The 13795-nt window shown below is 42.8% G+C and overlaps 1 protein-coding gene and 1 long non-coding RNA gene across 2 annotated transcripts in view; both read left to right on the top strand.

Annotated features, from left to right (window-relative positions):
* The window catches only part of XKR6 (XK related 6), a 304492-nt gene that overhangs the window by 211560 nt on the left and 79137 nt on the right, over window positions 1-13795 (top strand). The window lies entirely within an intron of this gene.
* LOC309862973 overlaps window positions 8161-13795 on the top strand; it is a 29641-nt gene continuing 24006 nt past the window's right edge. The window contains exon 1 of the long non-coding RNA XR_014310823.1: window positions 8161-8195. This is a non-coding gene — a long non-coding RNA (uncharacterized lncRNA). The remainder of the gene's footprint in view (window positions 8196-13795) is intronic.

Raw genomic sequence — 13795 nt, 5'->3', positions numbered from 1 at the left:
GACTATCTTCCTCTCTTATATTTCTCTAAATACTCTAAATGTTTATAAGCAAGACTAGAGTTGTCCTAGCTGTTCTTAAATCTTGGAGAAACTTTCTCCACCCGGCCCCATGACTTGCACTATGGCCTGGAGCTGAACATCTCATGCTGTCCCAAAGTGACTGGTGGGCTCTGTCTGCACACAGTTCATGTCTACCCCATCTGCAGGACGGGAGCCAGTGCTCTTAAAGATTTCTCTTAACTCTTTTCTTAACCAGTCAAACCAGATATAGAAACAAGACTTATTTCCTCCATCTCTTTGGGCCACCTCACTACTTGGTTAAATATGGAAAACAGCTTTTTTCAGAACATTTAATTTATTTTGGTGTCTAGGAATAGACTTTTTGTTCTCCACAGTGTCAGCCCCGTTCTTCCCTTTTGAAACTAAAGATCTGGCGACTATTGATTCATTCCTTTAAACATTTTGTTCTGGGAATAGAAAAGCACAAATGAAGAGAAAACTCTCACTGATAAGGTCTTTACCCGGTACCAATCTGTCAACATCTTGTCTAATTTTATTTTAGTATTTTAATTCACATTAATGAGAGGATATTATAAATGCAATTTGCATACTGAATGCTAAATTCTTCTCCTAACATATTATGTGCATTTTCTCATGTCGGTAAAATAGAATTTGAATACCTGCAATGACTTCATAGAAGAAATGAGTCTTAACTTGGTCATTTCCTCAAGGATGGACATTGAACTTGCTTTCAGCTGCTCAGTGCCATAAATAACACAATGATCGAACCCCTTCACAAACATGATAACTCCTTCTGACTGAAATTTTCCTTTCTTAATGTCATCAAAGTATGTTTGAAAGAGTAAGATAGCTGGGCATACAAAGGGGAAGTAAAGGAACAAATATTTAAGGATTTCTGTTACCTTCCTGGTGTGGAATGGAGGGTAATTTATTCTTCACATTTATCTTTAGGACAATCGTAGGAGCTAGGTTTTACAGTTGGAAAACTGAGACTGCAAGAGATTTGGGAATTTGACTGGCAAGTCCCATAGCTAGTGAGCAGCTGTGCCAGGATTTGACCTTGAGTTTGTCTGGCTGCAGAATTAGTTTATCCCTCACTGCCACATTGCGGGGAGGCAGAGGGAGCAGAGTCGGTGGGGTCTGGGCTGGGCTGCAGGGAGCTGGCAGGCCCACTGCCAACAAAGAGTATTCAGATCATAGTGGTTGAGGTGCTTGTCGGCCCAGGGGAACTGGAGCCTGGCTTGGGGCAGTGGAAGAAGTGAGCACCCTATTAGGAAAGCTAGAGAGAGTCTCCGCCAAGGTTTCTAGCTGGTTTGCTGGACAAACAGCCTGAGTCCCTGCTTCTTCATCAGCTCCTGCTCTTGTCCACAACTTTTCTCTACCACTCCTAATAAATCTGAATCATAGTTTTTGGCTTTGTACTCACAAATTTGAAGTGGAGTTCTTACCAGGCCTGTCAGTAAGATGGAGCAGGGAGAGTGAGAAGGAGAGGTGAATTCCAGGAATCTGGACTATTTTTAAACACATCCTCGTTATTCGAGATCTTGCAGGTCACTGGTATCAGAGAAGAATTTTGCAGCCCTGACAGCTGGTGTTAAAACAATTAGGCTCAAAATGACAACCATGGGATGTGTGTATTATGTGTGTGCGCACACATGCGGCCATTCTTCCTCATTCTCTACATCACAAGGAAGCTTTCCCAGGCCTGTTTTGGGCAGGGCCAGCTGGGTCAGTGGAAGGATGGGATCTTGGGAGTGAGCATTGGACTGTGTCTGAGGGAGAGCTGGTGACAGGCATCACCCCAGACCAGCTGCCTCCTCTCCTTGTCCCTAGCCTTCTCTTATATAAACGAAAGGGTAGGATTAGGACCTCTGTAAATGCCCCTTCAGCTCTAGGACGCATCCTGTGATTAGGACTATAAATGCCTCTCACAGTGTTATTTTATGGTCTTTGTGAGGTCCCTTCCCTGTCGTCCTCCACTTGCCCTGATCATGCCTGACACTCTACGAGTTTTACCTTGGTTGCTTATTAACATGGAATTCTCTGGAAGGGCAAGGGACAGTTATGTCTAGCCTCTCATCCATGACCTCAATCACTTGTCATTATTTGGACACGACTTCCCTTTCATTTTCATTCCCCCCGCCCCCCAGTACTTCCTACCTGAATCGGTCAGGGTTCTCCAGAGAAACAGAACCAATAGAAGATGTAGAAAGAGATCAAGGACAGAGACAGAGAAATATTCATTATAAGGAATTGGCTCACACAGTTATGGAGGGTGATAAGCCCCAGCATCCGTAGTTGGTGATCTGGGGGCCCAGGAGAGCCAGTGTATAATTCCAGTCTGAGCCTGAAGGCCTGAGAACCAGGAAGGCCAATGGCGTTTTCCAGTCTGAAGGCTGGTAGGCTCAAGACCCAGGAAGAGCTGATGTTTCAGTGCTAGTCCAAAGGCAGGGAAAAAAATCCCAGTCGGAACACTGTCGGGCAGGAAGAATTCTCTTTTATTCAGGGAGGGTCTTCATTGGATTGGATGAGGACCACCCATATTAGGGAGGGTAATCTGCTTTACTCAGTCTACCGATGCAAATGCTAATCTTACTCAGAAACACCCTCATAGAAACACCCAAAATAATATTTGACCAAATGTCTGGGCACCTCATGGCCCAATCAAGTTGACACAAATTACATACCTCCCAATCAATATTCTTTACCCCCCTCTCCCCTCCACATACCTACTGCTTTCCATGGTCCCCTACAGAGGTTCCTGTCTACAGGTCATTGCACGTGCTATTCCCTCTACCTACAGTGGCCTCCTCTCCACAACCCTGGTCTATAGGAAGAAATTTTACCTGTGGTGCCTTAATTATCTTTTCATATGGCCATCTCTGCAGGTAGAAGGAGAGGCCAGGGTCTGCTATATTCTGAGGAGGCTAAAAGCATAGACTCTGGAGTTCCACACTCTGGGTTTACCTCCTGGGTCTTCCAGTTACTAGGGGTCTGGCTTTGGGTTAATTTGTGCTCCATCTCTTCAATCTGCACAAAGGAAATAGTAGTTATACTTCCCTGGTGGGATTGTCTTGAGGATTGAGTGAGGCAAAGCACATAAAGCTTGTAGAACAGCATCTGATACACAGAAAAGGTGGGACACTTATAAAGTGTTATTGTGGTTGCTGTCATCCTTGGGTTGAGCACAGAGCCTGACATGTACCGGGTGCTCCTTAAGTCTTTGCTGAGTGGAGTCACTTATAATAAAGTGTGTAGAGAAGGTATGAAAGTCAGCACATATGAGGTGGCTTGAGGAAGGACTATGAAGACACCTTTGTTTATTACTCTCCTTTTCCCCAAGGCCAGTCCCTTTTCTAGGGACCAGAGCAGTCATCGCACAGTAACATATGTATATTTCATTTTACACCTTCTCTGCCTTCTGGAGAAAAAAAGCTCAGAGAATGCAAATGGGTGGGTGTAATGTTTTATTATTCTTCAAAGATGAAAATTAGAGAGAAACCTGTAATTGGGAAGATTTTATTTCTTGCTCTCAGCAATGTAGAGATGTGCTCCCCTTCTTCACACTTAACTTCTCTTGTATGTAAAGAACATAAGAAAAAAAGCAGAGACTAGAAAAAAACAATTCAAAGCCTTTCCTCAAATTAGCTGGGAGCAGTCAGAAAATAGTCAGGAGAGAACAGAAATCACTGAGAGAGGAGTAAAGTGCCTAGTAGAGCTTTGGACACTCAGATAATAAGAAACTTACCGTGTCCACTATTCTGCACACCCCTGAAATTGCCTCTTCATAGAATACAGACAGGGTGAGTTACAAAGGATATTTTCATCAATATTTAAGAAAAATATTATTGCTCTGAGAAGAGCAATTACTAAAGAAAAGTATCTAACTTTCCAGGTATCACTTCCTTTAAAAGTTCTCTTCCTGTTTATATTTATGTGAGTGTGTGGCATAGAATCCCAGAACATTAATCCTGAAGAGTTTTAGAAAAGATCTAGTTATCTAGTCTCTGTTATCATATACATAAGGAAACTGAGACCCAAGATGATGGGTTACTTGCCCAAAGACACATAGCAAGTGTAAATTGCAAGTCCTTCATATGATCTGATCACATTCACTAAGTGCCCACCTGACCATGTCCAGCAAAGAGATGTTGTCAAATAGATTTCAACCCTTGGAGCCAAACCAACTCCAGGGGAGGGTAATTGATTAATGGTGTACATGTGAATGTGTACATGTATACAACTTCTCAAAAACTCCACTAGGCAATAGAATAATATACTAATTTCTAATCAATAGGACTTTGTCACATGGTCAAGTCATATTGTTCCCAATCGGCAGAGGTCTGACTCTAGAACAAGCTAACATCTGTGGAGCATGTTTACAGTGTGTGGTGGTTAATTTTATGTGGCAACTTGATTGTGCCATGGGGTGCTAGATGAAGCATTATTTCTGGGTGTCTCCAAAAGAGATTGACATTTGGGTTGGTCAACTCAATAAAGCTGAATGCCCTCCCCAGTATGGGTGGGCCTCTCCAATCCATTGAGGGCCTCAACAGAACAAAAGGTGAAGGAAGAGCAAATCTGTTCTCTCTCCTTGAGCTGAGACATCCCTTTTCTCCTGCCTTTGGATATTGCTGCATCTGGTTCTCAGGCCTTTGGACTCAGACTGAATTATACCACAGGCTTTCGGGGGTCTTCAGATTGCATAAAGCAGATCATAGGACTTCTCTACTGCCATAATTGTGTGAATCAATTTCTATAACCACTCTTCTTTTCTGTGTACTTCTATATATCCTACTGGTGCTGTTTGTCTAGAGACCCCTGATTAATGTACAGACATAGTTCCACTTAATCCTCAAAACTACCCCATCCAGGAAGTAGAGTGAGTCAGCCCCCTCCCTCCTGCCCCCAGTCACAGCTCAGCCTTCTGTCCTGCTGCATCTCCTTCATTGTATTCCTGGTGCGGAACACCTTCCAAGCTGGATTAAAAGCATTCTCAAGAGAATTTCAGGGGGAAACATGGACTTGTGATAGATGGTAAAGAGAGAGAAAAGTTGGAGCAAAAGCAGATTGAAGCCCTCAGCCTTACTCCATTTAGAGAGTCCTGTTTATGGAATTAGGTTCTTTCTCATTGGGTACTGATATCCCCCATAAAGTTCGCCAAAGACAGTCTCTAGAAGCAGAAGCCTGGCTTGATTCAGGGAGACTCTCTGGAGCAGAAGGACTCTTTGCTGGCATTGAATGTAAACATGTAGATAACTGGGTGTAGGTGTTTTTTCCTACAGAGTACTCATTGCTTTTCTAAGATTCTCAGTAGTTTAGTGACTTCCTAAAAGGGCTGAATATGGGGTCTGAGTGTGGTGTGTCTGAAGTAATGGGGTCTGAAGTAGTAGGGTGTGTGTGTGGTAGTGGGGAGCTTTCCTTAGGATATGGGACTTCAGAGCTCTCAACTGTGGGGTCCATAACAAGGAAACATCTTGAGAAATACTGAGGAGATTGATCATGGGGAACATGGGATGTCCCTGAAGCACTGTCATTGAAAGTGACCTAGAGAATGGCTGGAAGGATCCTTTGGGGTCACCTCGCTCCCTGCTCCTCAGAGGAGGAGCTGCACCCCTGGCTGGCTTACCTCTCTATATTCATGGCATCTCCACTGAAGGAAGATCCTCTTCCCCCATTAATTTCACCCTCTGGCATGCTGCAGCCTCCAATTAGGCAGCTTTCTTGATTTCTAGTTCAGCCTTGCAAATCAACATCTCCAATTTAATAGCTTACAAATGGATTTTTCCTATCTCCTGCCTCTTACCAGCATACACTGGTAGCAAAGACAAAAATGTTTTCTTGTCTATACAACCTGCATGGTCACTGCTTGTTGAGGCTTCTTGCCATGTCGTTCTAGCCCAAGTCTCTCAGGTTCTCAGGCAATGCTGTCTAAATACAAGCAGTCCTTGCTGGGAAACCAGAGACTGTAACTCACAGTCAACCTTATCTCTTATAACAGCCTTGGCAAAGATACAGCTTGTGATAAAGGAAGCTGGTTTTCCGTGTGTCCCACTCATCTCTTCTACCATCCCTATGCTTTTTCTCTCCTTTTACTGGAAAGCGGTGGGGAGCATCATGAGTTTCGGAATTCGGTAGAGTTTTATTTGCACTCTGGCTCTGCCATTTATTAGTCCTGGAGCTCAGACAAGTTACCAAAGTCCTCTGAGTTAGTTTCCTCATCTGTAAATGGGTATGATTTTTCTTGTCTGTAGTTGTTCTGCTGATTAAACATAGTAATACATGTATAAGCAGAGAATAGGCACTTCATAAATACTAGTCTCTTTAAATATTTCAGGCACACATTAAGAGATGATGAGGAAATAACACATAGGTCACCTCTAACTCTGGGATTGTTGAGTCTAATTTCGAGATTTATTTCTTAGAGCAGCTGCAGCTTCACGACCAGGCCTGAGGACTGTTACCTCGCAGAGTTCCCTCTGCATTCCCTCTGACAAGGAACCTCCTGCTGGTTTCCCGCTAACCCTGAACTTTGAGATGATCAGACTCCCACTAGTCCCAGCGGAAGTCCTTTAGCCAAGTCCTGCCTGGGAAACATCAAACTCCAGAGGGCTTTGCTGAGGGCCAACCTCAGGAGCAAAGCTGGTAAAGCTGGGAACCAGGCCTGGGGAACTGGCCTAATGAAGACAATGTAACTAAAAAACAATAGGGTTTGCTTGCGACAACATGGATGGAACTAGAGCGTATCATGCTTAGCGAAATAAGTCAAGCAGAGAAAGACAACTATCATATGATCTCCCTGATATGAGGAAGTGGTGATGCAACATGGGGGCTTAAGTGGGTACGAGAAGAATAAATGAAACAAGATGGGATTGGGAGGGAGACAAACCATAAGTGACTCTTAATCTCACAAAACAAACTGAGGGTTGCTGGGGGGAGGGGGTTTGGGAGAAGGGGGTGGGATTATGGACATTGGGGAGGGTATGTGCTTTGGTGAGTGCTGTGAAGTATGTAAACCTGGTGATTCACAGACCTGTACCCCTGGGGATAAAAATATATGTTTATAAAAAATAAAAAATTATATTTAAAATTAAAAAAAACAAAACAAAAAACAAACAAACAAACAAAAAAACCAATAGGGTTTGAAGGTATACAACAAGCTCAGGCTTGATTCAGGTTGGTACCGATTTTTCCAGGGGTTTAGTTCTTAGGAGCTCCCTAGTATAGTGACATTGGTAGATGGTCACATTCCCTTGTGGGTTGCTTTGAGGAGGGACTTCAGTTCCCAGCTAGGGGTTGGAGTCAGAGCCCACGGGCTGGCAGGGGTTTTAGGAGCCTAGCCAAGATGGCTACAATTTCTAGTGTGTTCTGACTATAGCAGTTAAGTGAAATACTAGGCAGGGTCTAGGCCTTAAGATAGGGAAAACCAAGGCTTGGTGGGCACAAGGGTTTTCTGAACTCTGAATTCACTCCAGGCCCCACCCAGATTAGCATGGGTGGGCTAAGGCTTAGGCTATGGGGCTTGTGTAGTTATGACTATGTGGGATGGGGAACCCTTGACTCTCTTTGAAAGATCCTGGCTTTTGGGTGATTGGAACTTTTGGGTGATTGGAACTCCAGTGGAAACATTCCAAAGGACAACAGGGCAGGATCCATGGTATATGAATGGGTGAGGAGTCAGGTGGCTGAGGCAGGACTGCTCCAAGACCCAGGGCCTCCCAACGTGTGGTGGGATAAGGCTGAGGCAAGGAGCAGAGGCAGCAGAGCAGAGGGAAGATGCAGAGAACAGCTATTTAGTCTCCCTCCTACGATGCACATCTTACCTACCCTGCACCAGGAGCTTCAGTTGATGGGGCACCTGCTCCTCAAACCTCTGAGCACTGCAGCATGTCCATCCCTGAAGATACAGGCCCCATTCTGGCTCACTGTTAGCACTTCCCCTGGCTGAGAGAGTGACACCAAGGAAGGAAGAATCCATTAAAAATGAGGGAGGTGGAGGCAGAGGAGTTAGACCATTGGGCTTTCACCTCCTCCCCTTCCTCACTGGCTCTTGCCCACCCCCTTTCCTTCCTTCCTTCCTTTTATGACGTCACCTCTCACCACTGCCCTCATACCCTGTCCTTTCCTGCTGTCTGCTCCTCTGCTTCCTGACTGCGGGGCTGCTGCTGCAAATGGTAGGTGCTGATTAAGATGGATGGATTCGTAAGAGGCATTCAATGTGACTAGAATAAAAAGCACCACAGCCTCTCCTGGACACGAAGGCATGTGGCCAGAAAGTAGCATCACTCAGGAGGTTACTTTACTACTGCAGCTCCTCCTTAAAATAGCATGTGCCCCTCCATGTTCCATTTTGGTTTCTATTTATATAGATGTAGATACACACATATATACATTTTTAAACAGAATGTTTTCTCTATTTCCCACCTACCCTCTTCTCTTCCTCTTTGGTATTTATTCATGGAGACCAGACACCAATTTTTAGAAGAAGCGTTAAGGATCCAAGGTCACTGGGGAAAGGTCACATTCTCTGACCTTCTGAGGTGGTTTGCTGTCTCAGATCAGCTTGAGGGTTAACACCATTTAGGAACTCAGTGGAGCTGAGTTTGAGATGATAGAGGTCCATTTGGTGGTGCTGTTTCAGGGGCTGTGGATGTGCCTCAAGGACCACCCCTTTCTCCCATCTCCTGCAGAACTGTAGCTGCAACACTTGTTCTCTTGAAGATGCAGAATTGACATGCTTAATACACAGTCCGACTGTGTATTTAACTGCTTGGTTACTAGAATGGAGAAGATCAGGGAATTTGTTCAAGGTCATGTGGAAGTGGAGGCTTTACTCCCAGATTCTTTCCTGGGATGTCCAATGTAGATCTCACTTCATGACAAGAATGAGGGGGATTAGGGTTCACTTTAACACATCGGACCTATTTTAAATGTTCACAGGCTGCTACTTATTCAAGGTTAAACGCTAAGTTTCTCACTATACAGAGAAATAGAGACCTTGTTTATAGACAATGCCGGTGAATTATCAAGAGATGCACATCAGCCCCTCTAAGCATGGAGAAGGAATTAGGTACTAGCTAGACACATGAGCTCTGGCATACAGTCAGAGAGGTGAGCTTTTGGATAAATAAATTCTTCATTCTAATAAGTAGCCACTAAAATCTATTGGTCTGTGGTGTGTGTGTGTGTGTGTGTGTGCACATGCATGCATGCTTATGGTTAAATGGTGCTGCAGAATTTACTACCAACTGTAATTTTTTTGGTAAGCTTTTAAAAAAATAATTGATAGCTGAACAGCAACAGGCTAGAAGGTGATGATATCATCACTCTGCTATTTATAGATCTCTATTCTCTGAAGAGTGCAGATCTTGATATTTAGATTATGAAGGCCTGTGGGTAGGACTCCTGCCCAGTTCTGTGCTTCCTGCTGTACCCATCACATGGCTGTCTCATGACATCCGTTGTTAACCACCTGTTTATAAAAAGGAAGCTGAAATATGGAGCCAGGATTTTAGTGGAGAATGGAATTATCCAGTTTTACATTCCCACTTTTTTTTTTCACTAGGCTTTACCCATTTGGTGTATTTGGAAGCAAAACCAGAGATGAAAAGGATTTGAACCAGTCCCAATTTGGATGTATGGTCAGGAGTAAAAGGAAGAGTGCCATCTTACATAGGATGAGGAAAGAAAGTTGAGCGTGACTGAGATATAGACACTGAAATATAAATTACTGAAGACAGTAATCCTACAACGTCACCTTTAATGAAATGTAGACTAGGAACCATGATTCTGACCTGATTTAGGGCCAGAGGTTAGCCATTAGCTGCTCACCCAAGTCCATAGAGAACCTTGCTTGAGCCTGGATCATTCTTCGTGTAGAAGGTCCCCTGTATCTGCTCTTATATTGGTTTGAGCTGTTATTTTGCAGCAAATTAAGACCTCTGGCAATCCCAAAGACCCAGAAAAGATAGACTTATTTTGTTCAGATCTTAACATCCAAATAAATCTTGAATTGAAGTGCTTCTTTGAATCCTCTGAATCATAATGACCCTCAGGCTTCAGTTAACCAGAGGATCAAGGAAAAACTAACTCAAGTTTAAAAGAAAAGGGGAAGGCACTTTCAGCTAGAGCAAAGCTTTGAATACAAGTTTGAGCCACTTGGGTTGTGACTAGGAACAACTATTGTTTGAACCAGAGAAGGCTTTTCAGATCCACAGTCAATAGTGCTTGTTGTGAAAATAACAGTCAACTATTCTGCAGCAACCACACACTCTGATAAATCCCAGCCTCTCTGACTTGTGAGCCAGAACCTGCTTTTGGAGACGAAGCTGGCTTTCAGGACCACGGCCAGCAGCAGCCTCGCACACTAACAACTCCTTCGAACTGGAGCAGTTCTTTGTTAACACTGCATTGAAAATCACTCTGCAAATATAACCACTACCCATCCAGATACCTGGCTATTGCAAAACATTTTTTAAAACATAGTGGTCCATCACCTTACAACTTCTCATAGGAGGTATGGAGTATCATGATTACAATCAGCATTTTATAAGGATTGTCACTGCTCTCTAGGAAATAATGATGACCTCCTGTAGATCACATAGTACAACAGGGACCATGATCTGATTCCCAGTGTGTGATCTGTTCTGTGGACCTTCTGATTGCCTGAATATGGGTAGATCAAGACTGAATCATGGCATTTCATCAGAATCTGCATGTAGCAAACAGAAGTCAGTCAATGGACACCAGAAGTGATGGACTGAGGCAGTCAGTTTGGCTAGATCATTTCTCATGTAATCTCTGCTGTACTGTTCCCTGTTCATAAGGAAGCACTCTTTTCCCCAATAGTCTGTGACCCAGACGGGGCATTTTCCCCCTCTGTGTTATCACAATATTATTAATAATGCCTTTTGAGTGGATACTATCTGCCAGGCAGTATGCTAAATGCTTTACATGTATTATCTCATTAATTTTTATACCTTCAGTTCTGCAAGATAGATAATGATATTGGTCCAGTTTATTGGATACAACTGAAATTTAGAGAGGCTAAAGAATTTATTAAATGGTACATATCAATCAGGTGGTGGAGCCAGGAATTGAACCTATTCTTTCTGATATATTGAGAGCTTATAATGTTAGCCTCTTCTCTCCTTCCTCATGACTTCTTTCAGTGACAAAAACAGATTTGATTTTTCAAATTATACCTATTGTGGATATTGGTGATCTCATGTTTCATATGGTTTGTGATTTTGGCCTGTGCAAGTTTCAGCTAACTCTTATGTCCAATTTCAAGTCTGTGTGTAATTACCCCCCTCCCCTGCTCCAACTTTCTTGTTTTCTCACTGACAATTCAACCAAAGGAATCATAAGAAAAGTGTTAACCCACATATAATTTTTGTCAGCTTTGGTGATAGCTCACTATTCATTTCCCCTAATCCAACCAAATGAGTCTTTAACTCACTTCTTCTCTTCAACTAGTGGGTTCTTCAGGTGATTGCACTTACCTGGTCTTTACTCCTCTTAGGCACTACCCAACTCCCTATATAATATAATAGACCAGAGCTCATGCCCCTTTTAGGCTGTAGACCTCACCCCCTTGTGTGTTTCCTCATACCTAACAAAGGGAGTTGCAGTGAATCAACAGAAGGATGTAACTTGTTCCTGGCAGCATTCAATGAATATCAGAATTGAATCCCACTGGAAATGTTGAGTAAGTATTTTGTGTCCAGGGTAGGGTCCGCTGTCTTCCCTTGAGTCACTTAGAATGTTATGAATTTTTGTTATTGGGAATGCCACTGAATAGAAGGGTAAAACTGTACCTTCAGTCCACAGAAGGGTCAATGGCAGATTGCAGACCTTGAATTCGTAGAGTCATGGTGCTTTGTTTTTGCCAGTTTATTCTGTGAAGAAGTAGGATCAGTAATTCTCTTTGACCTCCTTTCTTTCTTTGGCACCCTAAGCTGGTGCCAAGTTCTGGAATTGTGACACATTTTATACCTCTTGGCTCTGAGTTGCTGACAGGTCTCAGAATAGGCCACGAGTTATTCCCTTTTGTATGCAATATGTAATGAAATATATACTATCTTGCTCCTCAAGAACCTTGATTTATGTGTGTCTCCTGCATGGAAAAGGAGAAAAGGGATGGAAAAAAATGAAATTAAGTTTAGAGTCCCCTCATCCTTCAGATCCTGGATTAGATTTGCATGACAATGGGGGTTCTCAGCTTTCCGGGAAATGACAGTGGTGTCTATATGGTGTTGATATATCTAAATAATATCTATAAAGTCTACTGGGGATTTCCAAAGAACAAATCAAAAGATTCCAAAGGAGACCAGAATTTACAAAAAAAAAAAAAAAAAAAGAAAAAAGAAAATCACTGAACATCTTAGGGAGAATGACTGAGTTCATTCATCTACTTGTTTATTCAACAAAAATTTACTGAGCCCCTCTTTCATGTCAGGAGCTATGCTAGGTACTAGAGAGACAGTAGCAAACAAAATGAATTAAAAACCCATTCACTCATGGACCTGACATCTTAGCGAGTAGTCAGATAACTGATAATATAAATAAGGAAAATGGTAGACAGTGAGAAGGAACAAAAATTAAAGCAGAGGATTGGGTCTGGAGAGACTGCTGGAGAAACCGCTCCTGAGGAATTGACTTAAATGATACTGTTTTTTATTTTTATTTTTTATTTTTTAAAAGATTTTATTTATTTATTTGACAGAGATCACAAGTAGGTAGAGAGGCAGGCAGAGAGAGAGGAGGCAGCAGACTCCCTGCTGAGCAGAGAGCCCAATGCGGGGGCTCGATCCCAGGACCCTGGGATCATGACCTGAGCCGAAGGCAGAGGCTTTAACCCACTGAGCCCCCAGGTGCCCCTGATACTGTTTTTAAAATGGAAATATTTAAACTTTTTCCAAAGAAGAGAGGATAGCATCATTAAACCCTCAAGCACCCATGGCCCAGTGAAATTGGTTCTTGAGTAAAGACCTGAGAGAAATCAGGAGAAGGGCATATAGATACTCATGAAAGAGTGTTCCAGATCCTTCAAAGGCCCTGGGGCAGGACCTTCACTAAATGTTTGAGGAGCAGCAAGGAGGCCATCTGGGCTGGATGGGGAAGATGAAGGGAGGGTGAGAGGAGAGGATGTCAGAGAAGAGGTCAGGGCCCAAACCATGACGTGTCTTGAGAGCCATGGGAAGGACTTTGGGTTTCTTTTTTAGTCTCTGTGTTTTACATTAGAGCCTCAGACATTATTTATCTAATAGCTGAGAGTTTGTACCATTTTACCATCCTCCACTCTTTCCTCCCATCCCCCAGGCCCTGGCAACCACTATGCTACTCTGTTTCTATGAAATTTATGTTTGTTTGATTGGTTGGTTTTAAGATTCCATATAAAAATGAGATCATATAGTGTTTGTCTTTGTCTGGCTTATTTCACTTAGCACAACACCCTCATTCTATCCATGTTGTCACAAAAGGTAGGATTTCATTTTTTTTTTTTTACCTCTTGGCTGAATAATATTTCATTATATACACATACCATATTTTGCTGATCCATTTATTTATTGATGGATACTTAGGTTGTTTCCATAACTTGAATTTTGGGAGAAATGCTGCAATGAACATGAGGGTGCAGATTTCTCTTTGACACAGTGGTTTTATTTCCTTTGGATATATACCCAGAAATGAGATTACTGGAGCATATGGTAGCTCCATTTTTTAATTTTTTAAAGTAACCTCCATACCATTTTTTTTAGTGGTTATACAG

This window comes from Mustela nivalis, assembly GCF_964662115.1.
Source record: "Mustela nivalis genome assembly, chromosome: 4".
NCBI lineage: Eukaryota > Metazoa > Chordata > Mammalia > Carnivora > Mustelidae > Mustela > Mustela nivalis.
This window is presented reverse-complemented; position numbering and strand designations above follow the sequence as displayed.